This window comes from Uloborus diversus, chromosome 10 (assembly GCF_026930045.1).
Source record: "Uloborus diversus isolate 005 chromosome 10, Udiv.v.3.1, whole genome shotgun sequence".
Classification (NCBI taxonomy): Eukaryota; Metazoa; Arthropoda; class Arachnida; order Araneae; family Uloboridae; genus Uloborus; species Uloborus diversus.
Genome location: NC_072740.1, coordinates 54,550,975 through 54,567,802, shown reverse-complemented (window position 1 = coordinate 54,567,802; position 16,828 = coordinate 54,550,975).

The window sequence follows — 16,828 nt, the reverse complement described above, 5'->3', positions numbered from 1 at the left end:
ACGATAACTTTTTCCAGTCCTTTTTGACCATCGTTAAATTGAGGTTATACTGTATTTGCATTTCAGAAATTTGTATCTGTATTTTTTATATATATATATATATATATATATATATATATATATATATTGAGTACATTAGCCTGTGATGAAATTGCGGCCCCCAAAGTTTGAACGTTTTGGGACACACGCATAACCTTGCTAAGTGGCATATATCACATAAACGTCTATGCAAAAACATTTAAAATGACACCCAGTAAGGCAGTCTAGCTTTTAAAAGGAGCTGAGAGAAATGAATTCTTGTTAGTACCGAAACTTGAGTTTTTGCTATTTTTTGAGTACTTTGCGGGGGGGGGGGGACTCACAAAAAAAAAAAAAGCTAACGTTCAAAAAAAATCTAGAAAATCATTTTTTTTCTATGAATAAGTGGAACCTGTAGATTTTGCTATTAATATATAACCTGTAGATTTTGTAGAAATTAATGATTTGACGTGGAATGACCCATATAACCTGAACTCTTAACAGGTGAGATGGGATCTCTTACACCGAAGATCAAGATTAGGAAATGTTTCTGGTCACCACTCATAAGCTACTATGTCTACACATTTTAGGATGGTACTTGTACTCGAGACGTTATAAAGAAAAAGAGGAAAAATAAGCCCACCAGTGAAAGGTTAAAATGTGTTGCAATTTAATCCTTACATGTGTTAGAATATTTACAACAGTCGTTGATTAAATTAATATCGCATGAAAATCACCAGATGAGATAAATATTCCTACATTTTCTCAGGACGACGAAATGCGTAACAAATTTAAAACAAATAAGTAAATGCTAATGAAAATCATAAGCTATCATGTCCACATTTTAAGATAACACTAAAACTCGAGACATAAAATTAAAAAAAAAAAAAAAATCCACCTCATCAGTTAAAGGTTACATTTTTTTTTTTTTTACATTTTATTCTTTACATTTGTTTGAATATTTAGCAAGAGTCTCGTGGTTTATCGCATAAAAATAAGCATATCAGGTAAATGTTCTTGCATTTTCTCAGGACAATCTAATGCGTAACAAACTTAAAACAAATAATTTCTCTTTTCGTTTCTTAGAAAACGATGCATGTATTTCATTTTCAGCTGCTAATGAAAATCATAAGCTACCATATCTACATTTTAAGATAATACTAATATTCGAGACACCAATTTCATCTTCGAGCCATCAGTTTCCATGACCCGGAAAATTGAAATGCTTCACCAAGCGCATGACTTAGGATTCGTTATGCCGCTTTCCGCTGACTGGTATTATTTCGAACCGCGCTTAATTAAGAGGAGTGACTCCTCGCCTAATTATAATCGCAGGAATTAGAAGTTGTGTTTTATTATTGGATTAGCAGCCTTCTCATCAACATTTGGCGGGCCAAGTGAGAAGGAAAATTTTCCCCGGGCTAGCCATACATCCTGTGCAATCCGAGTTCGAAAGGAATTAACATGCTGCGCAAAATTTGTCCGATCTACTATGGTTGATAATTGGTAGAAATCATACGAGTTATAGAAATATCAATGAAAAGTATGTAGTCTGAAATTAAATTTTGTCTGTTGGTATGTAACTAAACAGATCAGTTTCAAAAGAATTTATCTCAAATTTTTAACCATTTTGGGCAATCAAGATATCTCTTTGTTTTTACTACACCATAGCTGACAAATGATCTTTTTATTCGCTTTGTGATTGGAGGATTGCTAGTCACATGATACATTACCACTGCTTGAAAAAATATTTTCAGATGGCTTTAACTGAAACTTATGGGAGCAATTTCTACCAGCCATGCCGAATGAACTTCCGAAAGCTAAATTATTAAGGGAAAAAACGAATCTCTTGTTAAAAAAAATATCATTGTCTACTTCTTTCGCATATAAAAATAGCTTTTATTCTTTATTTATGACTAGCTGCGTCACCCGGCTTTGCATGGCCTACCTCGAAAATAAAAGGTTTGTCAAGTGACGCGTGTTAAACAATCAGGCTTGAACAAAAAAAAAAAAACTGTAAAATTTCCCGACAGATAGCGGAAAAATAAACAAAAAGGAAAAAAAAATAATTCCCTGATTACAGGAGAAGCCTCAAATAATAGCAAGAATTTTATTTATTCACAGTCGAGAAAAAAAAGGTAACAGATATTTCTTCTCAATAATTTCATTCACGCTAATTAAAACTGAAAAACTGAGCACGCGCAAGACGATAAATTTTCAATTCAAAGTTGATTTTCCCATGCTTAAAAATGCGCATAATTTTTCTGTTGGTGATTTTAGGGACTTGCTGGTTTCATTTCTGGAGGGAAAAAAAATCTTCTTAAGGGGTATGTTTTACGAGCTTTTGAAGGAGACTAAAATCGAACCGATTGGAGAATTATTTCGGATAGAAAGAGCCATTTTCGGAGCCTTTTTCGGGTCTTAAAGTTAAAATTTGAACGGTTCGGTCCTCCCTACCTTTCTTCTCGGGTGGTAAAGTATCTTCCTGCCACAGATGGTCGAAATCCGACATAAACTGTGGATTTGAATAGCCAACATACATACATACATATACACACACATGCATACATACATATTCTTTATTTTATTTATATAGATTCCCCCCCCCCTTTTTTTGGATTATATGTTTTTTGAGCACGTTATTTTTTCTGTATGATTTTGGGAAAGAACTTAACTTTAAGCGCTTAGGCACGGTAATTATGAATGACGATACTTAATTTCTTTAAATCAAAGCTTAACATTTATAACGTAAGGATTTCCTTAGAAAATATTAAATTTAATCTACTCCAAAGATTAAATTTATTTGATACAGGTTTTTCCCTTTCGTTTTGTCTAATTTAAAATAAATAAATTTTATCTATCTTATTTTTATGTTCATTTTGAACAGTATTTTTAGTTTAATATTGCGATTGCGCACATTTCTGACTACGTAGACAATATATTTTTTAATGAGTGCTGCATGTATTATGGTAGATATCTTTTAAAATATTACAGTTTATAGGTGTTCCTTTAGTATAATATTTATAACGAATGAAAATTTTCAAAAGATCGACTGAAATCACTAGTGCAACCAGAAATACCTTGTGGAGGGTGTTTTTTGATCAAAAATACCTTCTAAAAGAGGTTTTTTTTTTTAAATCAAAACAGCCCATTCATTTGCATAAACTACTGTATTAGAATTTGCATTTATGTTAAAACCAATGCTTCCTGAGGAGTGTTTTCACCCCAACTCCCCCCTCTCCCCTTCGCTGCGCAACTTACTTTAAATCAATGCCAAACCGTAGCTTTTAGCAGCACGGAGGAATTCAAGTCAAGTGCACATACTTGGGACAGTATCCTAACTTGGGACATTTTGCCGAATGCAGTTTCGGGGCGCTGGTACACCTGTCAGTATTTCAAAAGTAAGAAATAAATGGTGATACAGAATAAATTAACAGTTATCTTTTGAGGCTATGTAAGCTAAACTTTGATGTTTTAATTTTATGAGTTAGTTTCATAATTTTGAAAACTTCGAAAAAATATGCGATTTTTAAGTATGAACATAACTTGGGTTACCTCCACTAACTGAGCAGCATTAGTTAAATTTGTTTCACACTTCATTTCGGATATGTACCTGTGCTTTATTTGGACTAATTCATTTCTACTAAACTAATTCAGTTTAACTAATTTATTCATAAATTTGAGAAATTGCAAACACGCTCCAAACTTGGGACACTGTTCCAAGTGAGGGAAGTAAGACATAAAAAGGGTCTATAAGGAATATTGAGGAAATAAAGTGTATTATTGTATTAAGAAAGAGTTAAAGATACAACATTTTTAAAAATAATGATTATTCTGATGGCGATAAATGTGTCACACCGTAACATTGTTAAAAAAATCGAAATTATGAGCAAAAGACGTTTTGTCAAAATATTGCATATGTTAGTTCTACTAATGAAAATGAATCTCAAACCATAGATGAAACTAATTTATTTGTTGTGAATTTCACGTATTACGAAGGAATGAAAGTGAATGTGAAAGGATGGGAAATAAGGAACATGGAGCTGCATTAAGAATTATTTCGGTTCATCAATTACTTTTATGCTTCCAAATGTAAAGGGGAGCGCGGAAACATTACATTCAAAATAATTAAGAAAGCTGGAGAGAAATTCAATACTTTCAGGGGCAAGTATACATTCTGAAATCCCTGAACGTTTACAAGATTATATTTTCTTATCTAATGATATTTTTTTCTTTATTGAGTGATAAATCTGATAAACTTCTTTAAAAATGATAGTTGGTGTTCCAAACTATTATTTATTGCTGCATATCTTTTAAAAAAAGGATCAAAATGTGAAGTGTCCCGAATTAGGGAGAGGGGATCCCTAACATGCGACGATGAACTTTTTTTAAAGGTACATATCTACACAAACACATCTATATCTTGTCCTCAGGTGAAGTACTAAGGCACATCCTAAAAATAACATACTTTGTTCAAATGGAAAACATATGACTAATATGCTACTAAAAGAAAAAGTTTAAAAAACTGTCCCAAGTATGGGCACTTGACAATAACTTTAGAGCATGAAAACTCGAAAAGAGGAGGGAAAAAAATGAACGTTTTGAAAATAAAAACAATGCTTAAAAACCTGACTCAAATCCTTGATTAGAGAAACTTTTTTTTTTTTTTTGCCAGAAATAAATTAGTTAATGTTTTTTTTTTTTTTTTTGGTATCTGTTTTGAAATGGGTAGATCTATTACGTGAATGTGAAAACGACTCATTTAGAAACGTAGTTAGATGTCCGATTGCAGTCAGCTCTAAAACGTCTCATCTCCTAGGTAGGCTCAATCAAGAACTATTTTTATATAATATTTAGTATAAATAAAAGATATGAAAATATCGATTGAAATTTATACGAACATTTAACGTTTAAAATCGTGGAGAAATCGACTATAACGCACAAAAATTGGTGAAAAAAAAAGAGAACGTTTTAAAAAATAACCAGAGAGTGTTTCAAAACATACAGTGGCTCCCAAAAGTGTTCGTACATTTTGAAATTTTTTAGTAAAACCAAAATAACTCAAAACTGAATTCGAATATGAAGTCCAATATTTTTTCACATCATTCCTATGTCATTCTAAATACAACCCATTGGTTTTTTCAAAATATTGACCGATCTTCTTTTTGAAATGGGTCAGAAAACGAAGAGACAGAGAAATAACACGCCACAAAAGTCATCGTACACTCAAATATTTTCGAATAAATTCATAATTAAAATTATCATATGCCATTTTATTAATATTTTTGCATTGTGTTGACCCTTATAAGTCATTTGGCTTTAATTTTTTGTTTATTTATTTCTTAATATATTGCTTATTACTGTAAAATGGCTGGAATTCGTAAAAAACCGCAAACGCCACTCAAAATTTGAATTTTTTCCTGCAGTAGTGGTAAATTGGTTTGAAATGTCTCTAAATTAGTTAATTTATTTGTTTGTATAGTAAAGTGCTTGATAAAATGCTTTAAAGAAAGGAATCGGACCGAAAACAAGGTAAGAAAAGGTCAACCGGCAAAGTTGACAAAACGTGATCGTAGATTTAAAGTTAAAAAATTTATGAAAAATACACATTTGTGTACTGTAAAAGTTTCTGCAGAGTTAAATGAAACATTTTACATTTAATTTTCATCTAAAATTGTTCGCCAAGTTCTTTGATTAGCTGGATTAAATGGGACCTCTTCCCGCAGAAATTTTCTTGGTCGTGCGAAAAACAGAAAGCTTACGCTTTTTGTCCCAAAATCAATGAAAAATAAGCTGAAAACAGTTTAGAATCATGTCTTACTTACAGATAGAAATTAATTCAACATTTTTGGTTAAATTGTTGTATAACTGTAAGTAGAAGAAAAAATTAGGAACTTAATCTTAAGAACTTAGTTGGATCGGTTAATCAGGTGTTTTAGTGTGAGGGTGCATATCAGCATCAGGACTTGGTAGTTTGTAATTTTTTGATGAAATAATGAATCATGCTGTTCCTTTAAATATTTTAAAAACCAATTTTGAACTCTTAGCCAAAAATTTGGTTATTGGAAACAACTTAGTTTTTTATCAAGGTAACGATAAGAAGCACACGGTTTTCAACGTTTGCGTCTAGTGCCTCGAAAATTGTCCTAAAGTTTAGAAAATACCCCCTCAATCTCCAGATTGTAACTTAATGTAACGTATTTAGAGATATCTGGAGGCTAGATAACGAAAATAGGGCTTTAAAACGAAAATAGAGCTAGAAATAGTAATACTCGAAGTGTGATAGAACACTTACTCAGAAGTTACGCTAAAAAAAGAAAGAAAAAGAATGAAATCTATTCCCAGACGTTTAAAAGGTGTTATGAATACTGTATGATATTCTACTAATTAATAACTTAATCAAAAGTTAGATTAGATAACGAAAGGATCTAACTAACGAAAGGATCTAAGGAAGATAGGCTAGATAACGAAAATAGGGCTTTAAAACGAAAATAGAGCTAGAAATAGTAATACTCGAAGTGTGATAGAACACTTACTCAGAAGTTACGCTAAAAAAAGAAAGAAAAAGAAGGAAATCTATTCCCAGACGTTTAAAAGGTGTTATGAATACTGTATGATATTCTACTAATTAATAACTTAATCAAAAGTTAGATTACTCGATAATATATAGACATTTTATAAAGTGTACGAAGACTTTTGTGAGATAAAATTTCCGGCACTTTTCGTTTTTTGATTTTTAAAAAATTAAGTTTTAATATTTTTTAAAAACTTTTCATGCAGTTTTGTTAAAAATTGATCATAGATCTTATAATTAAATACTTATTCCGAAATATTAATTCTAACCAATGATTTGGGGCCCATTTCGTTGAAAGTTGTAGGTGTACGAAGACTTTTGGGAGCCACTGTACCTGCACTGATCAAACAAATTAGTTTTTGCATTTTATTTTATTTATTTTTTATGCCTGATGTGTGCTTAAAATGGATACTCCTATCCCGTAAACGTGAAAATGACTCGCGTATTCAGAAAGACGGTTGTCCAACTGTAGTCAGCTAAAAAAAAGCTTATCTTCTGCGTTAAACTCGATCATTTTCTTTGTCACACAAGATGAGCTCAATCAAGAGTCTTTTTTTTTTTGTCGAGAACAAAATGCATTTGTTCAAAATTTTCCTAAGTCCAGGAATATCAGTGCTACTTTTCGAAACTTCCGAGTTCTATTCTTAAGATGGAGGACTTTAAAAATCAGAACGAAACGTTCTAACAGCAAATAATCACTTTCGTTAATTGAGGCAGTGAGAAGCAAAGGGATGCAAGTGGACTATTTTAAGTTTCGAGTAAAATGCGTTTAAAGATCAGATCCTAGGTAGGTTTTTATTGAAATTTTTTTCTAAATCATGCTGTACAGCAGCACCTACCAGGGCTATTAGTACAACCTCTTGCCCCAAAGCAGAGGAGAGGTTCACCTGCCATTTGTACTGGTTATTTCCAAATTTTTGATTTTGCCACTTGCATCCCTTTGCTTTTCACTACCTTAATTGACCTTTCAATTCTTACTAATGTTGCGGCAGAAATTGCTGAAGAATAATTTAAACAGAAAATGGTTTTATTTTATTTTTAAAATTATTTTTTTTTTAAATTTATGTTCTGTTTTTCCACCAATTATTTTCAAAAAAGATTCAATCTGGCCAGCAGGCGTCGGAAGCACACATACACGCACACACACACAAGCTCACCTATTTCTCAGATATATTGATATTCGAGAACAAAATGACTAAAATAAATTACAAAGAATAGTTTAATACGAGGTCCAATACACTCAAACCAGTTGTTGTGCGATTTGTTTTTGTGCGGTACATGAAAATTTCAATCAAATTGGTGCTCAATTGACTAACTTATCTTTAAAACAAGTGCTTAATAGGGTGATTTTGAGCGAATTTTTTTTAATGCGGTCCCTATCTACCGCATAAAAATAGGTTTGAGTGTACATAAGTTGAAATAAAAGTACTTTAAAGAAATTGAGTAAATTTTAAACATATAGCTCAATCGTGTTAGTGCTCTTTCTGACGTTAGTCAGCGGATATTTCTATATTGTCTGTATATCAGATACTTCAGTAAATTAAATAGTGAAATACATTTTTTACCAATATTCAAAACTTGTGACATTAAAGTATATTTTAATCTCAGTCCGAACGGAACCAAGGGTAAACAAGAAACCGAATCCATAAATTTTTGGTTTTGAATAGCAATCATATTTAAATTCTGCAATAAAAAGAAAATTTAGGCCGGAATATCCGGACGCAAGATTTTAGAATATCTTTAACATTTTCTTCAAAAATATTATCTTTGAAAGCTATAACTTTTTGAACAGTAAGGGATGTTCTTTCAAGTTGGAAGGAGTTTTTGAAATGATTCAAAGGAAGTATGAAATATATGAGTTCGCGTTTCGGTGAAGCATTTTATACTTTTGCTTTTCGAAATATTTATAGCGAGTCATAAAATGCAAGTGTGCGCTCATTTTTGTAGGGGTTCCCTCGCTTTTACGGCCATTAAAAGCATTTTTAAAATTCTCCCCTTGAAAAAATAATATCTTTCCTTTTTAAGAAATAGCAATTAATGTGAAATAGTAAATATTATTGAAGAATTTCTAACTATCGGAGAAACAGAAATGAAGAAATGCTGCATGTTTTCCGCAAAAATATTTTTGGTTAAATACCTCTACAAATAAAAGTTGTATTTCATAACTTTGCTTCAAAAATTTACGTGTATGTTTTTCCCCGCTATTTTGGTGATTATTTTTTTCGGTTTTTTTATATTTATTTTGGTGATTTTTTATTAAAAGAAGCAAAATTTCAACCTCCGAGCAATGAGTAGTGGCCAATATTTTGGTTAATTTTCCAAAGTAACATTTTTTTGTCGATTTTTAATCTTTCTCTACAAAATAGCATAGTTTGGTGTCACTTTTCCCCTATTCTTTCTAATCTAAAGTTTGTACCCAAAATTTTAGAGATTGTACCCGTTTTCAAACAAGATCCTACATAATCAGAGTTTTCGTCACGAATTTTGACGATGAAGTTTACAAGTTATTTTTAAAGGATTTATTGAAACGAATACGTTTACAGCTTTTTAATCACTTTGGAAAATACATATAAATATTTGTCTCGTACGAACGTTATATTTTCGTGCTATGCAAAATAGCACTATCACCCTAAAATTTTACTTACATATTTTTAATAATGAATGGGGCAAACATGATTTATGAAAAATTACGACTGTCTTTACGTAGCAAAATTGTTGGACGAAAGCTAAAATACAGATATTAATGCACCAAAATGCTTACTGCACTACGCAGCAAACGATCTGCATTTTGAAGGAAGAAAAGTTCATTCAAATGCTGTTCTTTTTTTCATATGTATTTGACTTTCAGTGGAAATTTGGATGGAGTTTTGAAAAGAATAAATGAAGACCCCCAGGCAAAGATTTCTTCTCGAAAGACTCCATTGCATACATGTTCTTTCAAATAAGATGTCAAAACAAGACTGTAAAAGTAAATAAACAAATACAATATATCAACAAAAACCTTAAGACAAAACTGTCTTAATACTCATAACATAGTCGATTTTTTTTTTAAAAAGTTCATTAAATTACGTGAACAAACACAAAAAAAAAACATTTTTTTTTGTTAGAAGTTTGATATTTAGGTATCTTTATGAAAACTTTACGTAATCTCACTACAAATCATCTTTTCAGTTTTTATTAAATTTTGACATCTTATGCTAACTGTAAACACGTTTTATTTTGTGCTTCAGTTACTTTGTACTCCAAACGTATCAAATCATGCAATTTATAATCGATAAAGTATTGGTGAAATAATCTGATTAAATAAAAATTGCTAATTAATTTGAAGAACTCTTGCTGACCCGTGCGAAGAAGTCACATTTGACAGCAGGAAGTTGAAAGTCCGGTTTTTAGCGAATTTTTCGAATAAAAGCCAAAATGTGGCTTATCTGCTTATTTTTCCAGAACTCAGCTGAGAAAAACTAGTCATTCAAAGACTTGATTTTCTGGCCCAATGGAGAACCGATCCCAGGACCTTCGCGTTAGTAGTACTACGCTCTAACCAACTGAGCTAATAAAAAATATATAATATTTGAAAGTAATTGTAATGAAATTGATAAACATCTTTTCATATATTTTTATTTATTCGTGATAATTTTTTAAAAGAAATTTTCAAAATAAAATCCAAAACTAAGTCTTTCTTTCCTTACTCCTAAGTTCTCAATAATGAGATGCAATACTTTATGTTCTTTCTTTCTTACAATCTCATTATTTAGTCCTTTTAATGTGTATTACTTACTTTTTCAGTATGCTTTTGTGTCATATCATGTCAAGTGCCATTCATTTTGTCATATTTAGTAAATAAACGGAATGATGTGTGCATCACATGACTTCCTTTTACGCCAATTTAATGTTGTTTCCCCATTACTGGCAATTTTAATGTGATTCAATAGTTTACTCTCTAAATATCACCAACAGTGCCAAATTGAAACTGATTTAAGAAAAAACCGCCAAATTTGTCACCAAGTTGGCGACAAAACTTGGCAACCAAAAGACTGGCGATATATCGCCAAGTGTCCGCCAAATTATAACACCACTTGAGTTTACATCGAAATTAACAATGATTCCCCCCCCCCCAAATTGGCAAAAGACCCCTTTAGAAACACCCGAATGCAACCAAAAGGGGAGGTGCACAACTAGACCCCACTAGGAGTCTACGAACCAAATTTCAACTTTCTAGGACTTACCGTTCTTGAGTTATGCGACATACATATGCACATACATACAGACGTCACGAGAAAATTCGTTGTAGTTAACTCGGGAATCGTCATTATGGATGCTTCGCGTGTCTATACATTCTTAGGCACTTATCCACGTGTGGTCGAGTCGAAAAAAAAACTCAATATTCATTCGGGATGAGTAAAATGGAAATTAAGGTCGATTTTTGAGTGAAAATTTTTTCGCGAATACAATACTTCCTTTTTTGTAAAAGGAAGTAAAAAATAATTCCACATGTTTTCAATTGAATGCATTTAGTGACCCATTCATTCCCATCGATGGGGATGAATGGGCAAATTTCTATATTTTTATTTTCTTTTATCATTCAGTATAGACATTTTCTAATTCAACTTTTATGACTTTTTTATACAACCAAATAAGTAAAGTAACTAAAAAACCAATTCTAAGCTAAAAATAAGTCTTGGAGAAAATTAGAAAAATTAAAAAACAAAAATTGGCCTATTCATTACCACTCTCCCCTATTCTATATTGCGCGGTTCGTATCCATCGTAGTTGCTAGCCCCTGTTGAAGGAAAATGTTATATGCATACACACAGTACACTACGTATACAATCCTACACTTACTTTTGACTTCTAAGTCATGCGTAGTGATGATATTTGAGCACAAAAACTATTTTAGTATAATGTGTTTGAAAGTTACGGTTTTGAAATTATGCACTCAACCCAAAATAACAACTGTACAGGTAAAAGCAATCATCGGATTGGGACTCAACCAGTGCATCGGCTAAAGAAATCTCATTGTATGTACATATATATTGCGAGTCTGACTCTATCAATTATTACAAGTGATGCAGTATCTATCCCCTCTAACTCTTCTGGATGTATCTAGTTTCTTGAATATCTGGCTCTAAAATAATGTGAATAACTTAAATAAATACAACTTAATTAAGTGACAATAAAAGAAACGTTTATAAGGAAAGTAAGTTATAATAAAATTGAACTTATTTTAAATAGCCAAATAATATATATATATATATATATATATATATATGACAGAGATGCAGACCATTGAGATTTTTGTATCGCTTTTTCCGATATTTATTATCTTGATTTGGATAGTTCCTGTGAAAGAAATTAATATTACATAAAAGAAATTTTGAAGGCATGTCTGAATGCATATTTTTTTCTAAATGGAATCATTAAAACGAAAAAGTTAAACTGACAATTGTTTTTGCGTCTACTGAAGAATAAAATATTCAGGGGCGTCCCGATAGGAGGCCACGGGAGGTCACTGTGAACTTCCAAAAAATTTTTTATTCAGCATTTTTTTTTAACGATTTGAAAAATTTAGAAACAAAATTGCAATATTGCAATTTTTAAATACCCGAATGTCCCTTTTCATTATAATGTATGCATATCTGCATTTTATCATTCGGTAAAATTTGAAGTTCCATTCCGCAAATTGAGAATGTCTACTGACCCAAAAGCTTAAGTTCGGGGTGCCCCTGAAAATATTATGCATTCATTCATTCACTGCATATTATTAATATATATTTTAAAAGCAAAAGTGTTAAAAGGAGTAAATAACTTACTATAGAAGCTACTGAAGTAAATTATTTATTCTTTTATAGCCCGTGTCATAAATGCACAAGAACGAAAAATAATTTTTGGACAGAAAGAAACTCCCGAAAATCCACTGTGCGATGAAATATAAAGCACACTTTATATACTTGCCTGCATCCTGAGTTTTTTGCAATTTTTATTTTATTGATTTTCAGAAATATTCAAATCACGTATTCAATATGCTCACACAATTCTCATCCCACACCAGTTCTAAAATTGAATTGAATATCAAATATATTTGCTGCAGAAATGCAAGTTTTTGAAAAAAAAATGGAGTTCAGTGCCCTATTTTCGCTACTTTTTCCGAAATTTGAATTTTTGCGATAAGTAAAAAATAAAATAAAATAAAGCGAATTATATGTTTTATAAAATTTAGTGCATTATGATTGGAAATTAGGAAGGGCAAGCGTAAAAGGAAGACAGGACTAAATTTATATGGAAGCTCACGGGAGCACAACTCATGTACTTTTCTGTTTTACGTAAATTTCTTCAAATTAGACGAAATTAAAACTTTACATATAGCAAATAATCATTAAATAAGTAGGGTCAGTTAAGGTAACGGAAAACATTGGGTTTATGGTAACAAACTCTACGTAGTGTTATCGCACTATGGTGATTTTTAAAAGTAACTTTTGATTGAGTGAAGACTAGACAACATAAAGAAGACACTCTGAAATTTCCTTTTGTTTCTATAGAATTGTGTAGGCGTCATTATTGTCTGACAATGCCACTGAAAAAACAAATAGATTTCTTCCCTCCCAAGCAGCTCTACAAATTGCAAAGTAATTGATTTCAACTAAATGAATGAATTATTAACGTTTTAAGGCACAAAAATTGTAAATTACTGCAGACATATGTTTCGGGGTTACAAGGAGCTGCTTTTCAATGCAAAGAAGCGTGAGCTTTCTGATGAAAAGTCATAAGAGGAAAGCAACACGGTGAAACAGATGATAGTGTAAACCGCAAAAAATGGAAATTAACAGAACAAACAAAACAAAATGACACCTAGACAATAGCATAAACAATGCATATTGTCCAATAAATGAAACCACTTCGAATAAATAAGCAGTAAATTTACTGACGGGGAAAATTATGTACTGAAGTAATGTAAAACAAATAGAGAAATGCAGAAAAAAACAAGAATGCACAAATTGGAATAAGTTGATCACAAAACAAAATATGAAAGCAAAAAAAATTAAAAGAAGTTTGCAATTTTTGTGCATTAAAACGTTGGTAATTCATTCATTTCATTTTCAAGTACAAAGGTCAAAGGTATTTATTCGGTATTGGTTTTAACTAGTATTATTTGCCATTTGAATTGCTACTAAAAACATAGTTATAAATTTCACCTTTCCTGCTATTTTTGACGTACAATTCATGTGTTGCCATTTACCCCATATACATGCTGTACTTTAGGGTAAAGGGAAACAACTAGGAGAGGGTCGCCCAAAGCGGGTAGGCCTTCGTACGCCCCCGCATGGTGTGTCAGCATCGACTTATGTCATGTTTACCCGAACACCCCCGAGTTTTAATCAGCCCCAGTAAAGCAGCAGTGAAGCGACATTGCGCAACCAGACTTAAAATAAAATAATGATACATTTCTGAAAAGAAAAAAAAGAAGTTTTGTAACTTGTGATTAGTCGAAGACGAGCTTTTTTCTTTGATTGTCAATAATACTACATTATTCTGAGACCATCCACCTACAAACTAGGATGGTCTTTCCGTTTTTTTTAATTATTATTTTAAGGTTGTGATTATTGAAATAAAAAACGTGCTTTTGGGCAAAGCGGGTATAGGATTTAATGATGCATTTATTTATAATTTCTTGACACATGTGCGGACTTAGATAATCTATTTCAATTGGATAAGTATAAATGTAAAAAGTTATTTTGTATGACGGTAATTAATTAGATCATTAATTCAATCAGTTATTTCTTTATGTTTTCTAAACAAATGTTCTGACTTTAAATTGGATAAGTATAACCTTTTTTATATATGTTTTTCATAATGCAGGTAGCTGTCAACTAATTTACTCATTTAGAACTTCATATTTGATTGGCAAATGTATCAAATCACAATTAGTTAAGCTTACCCGATTTGGGACCCCTTGTAGGGCATAGCGGGTTTTTCAAGTGCTTGTAATATTTGATAATAAATAAATATTGGGTTTGAAATAACACAAAAATCACTTTTTATTTTGAAGTTCAAGAACCCTTCTAGGAAAGAAAACCGAAATTGTTGCGATAAAAATCCAAAAATTACAATTTTCGAGCATTCTTCGAAAACCTACCCGCTTTGGGCCACCCTCCCCTAAGGTTGTCATTTTTCCTACTTTTGGAAGTGATTAAATTTTGATGTAAATTACATTCTTGTGTGTATAATGCATGCATTTTGGGCCCAAATTTAATTTTTTGTATGATTTTTCGTTTTATGTCAAATTAAGAAGATTAAGCGGATTGCATGCCACCTTTGTGTTGCAGATTGAGTATTGTTGGTGTATAACTACTGACTTTTGTAAACTGATTTTGTATATCGGGATTATCTACGCTCATCAACTTTAATCGGAAATAATTCAGTTTCCCCTGGGCTCAGAAACCCTTAGTCTCTGGGATAAAGGAAAACATGATATAATTCGCTAAAACATAGTTGTAAATACAATATCTTCCTACCCAGTTACCCTCAGAGAGCTTAATCTTGGATGCAGAGCACAAAATATTATTTCTCACTTCATTCAAAAGAAAATTATTGGTCTAAAGTTAAAACATTAAAATTCTGTTTCCTTTTACCCCAGCTGACCCTAAATTTGACAAGAACTAACTATTGGGATAAATTTAAATATAATAAACTAACTTCATCCGTATTTGTCTGCTTTAAACATTATATGTCTGCTTTAAACATTGTTGATAAAATTGTAATATTTCTTGCCAAAATGTACGAAAAATGTATTTTAACATTGCAAAAATTTAATCATGTATAGTAAAATGAATTAAAACATCCACAGATTTATATTTTAAACTTTAAGACACAGATAGACCACTTAAAAAATATAAGTATTTCATTGGAAAAATTCATTGTTAAATACTACTTAGTTAATTAAAAATGAGTTAAATACTCAGTTAATTGAATTCTATTAAAGGAGTTTGTTACCAACACTTTTTAAAATTGATAATGATGAGCTTTTGTAAAGATTGTTATTATTATAACTATTAAGAAGGGTAGTAACTGAGAACGAATTAGACAAAACAATGAAATTCCATTTAGATGCGCAGTCAGAGAAGGGATAGGGGTGGAGTCCAAAACATTTAGAACCCTTCGCCTTGAGTCAGGTTCACAGCAACTTCCTTGATAGTAGTAATTAAATGATTTAAAAGTTGAGTTCAAAACTTTATTTATGAATTTTAATTAAATGATTATGCAGGGAGCGGAAAATGCGTTAATATAGGCACATTCTATTGTTTTTGATTTTTTTCATTTTAATTTTAAGGGCAGAACTACCCCTTTGCTATAGTTATTCAAGGGTAAAATCTGATGTGCATATTTTTGTTATTTCTCGTAAGGTTCTATTTCTGCTTTGAAAGATTCCAATCTGAATTCTTATTGCAACAAATATTATTTGATTTGAGAAGAAACGAATTCCAGTTTTTTTTTTTTTTTTTTTTTTTTGACAGTCTTTGATCTTCTAAACTCTGCCCAATGGCCGGTTTCTTACTTCGGGAAAACTCTAGGACATTTTTGTCAAGTTACTAAGTCAACTGATCCATGTAAATGTGATCATATAAATGTTATTTTTGTGACTGAAACCGTAACCAACTCTTGTGACTTCGACAGATATAAAGACATGAGAAATATATCCTAAGTTTATTTTAAAGCTTAGTATCCGGTTCTATAAGATTGCATAATAAACTGGGACACTTGCCACAAATCAAGTGGAAAATCATTATTCTTATTCAACGTAAACACACAATATATTTCTTCTATCTTTGTCGGTCAATGTCACAAAAATTCACATGTTAGTTAAAATTTCAGTCACAAAAACCACATTTATATAATCTCGTGCCGCACATTGTTGATATAGGCGCTATCTTCATAAGTCATCTCTTTACACATAAAGCACTTTGTCAACTCTTCCCTGGATTGTTAATTGGAAACAAAAAATCCACTTAACAAATACAAGATGTGGTAAAATCGTCTTCGTCGTTCTCTTCATTGCTTCATGAGAAGGTTTTTAAGCAAATAGTGCTAAAATGACTATTTTTGACTTATTTCTTGCTTTATTTTTGAAGATCACCAGCAGAATTAAGGTAAACACACCATTAGTGTCCAGTGCTTCAGCAGGGGCCCCTTCAAGGTTTAGTAGCCACAGTGAAGTATATTTTTAAACAATGGGTCAACAAT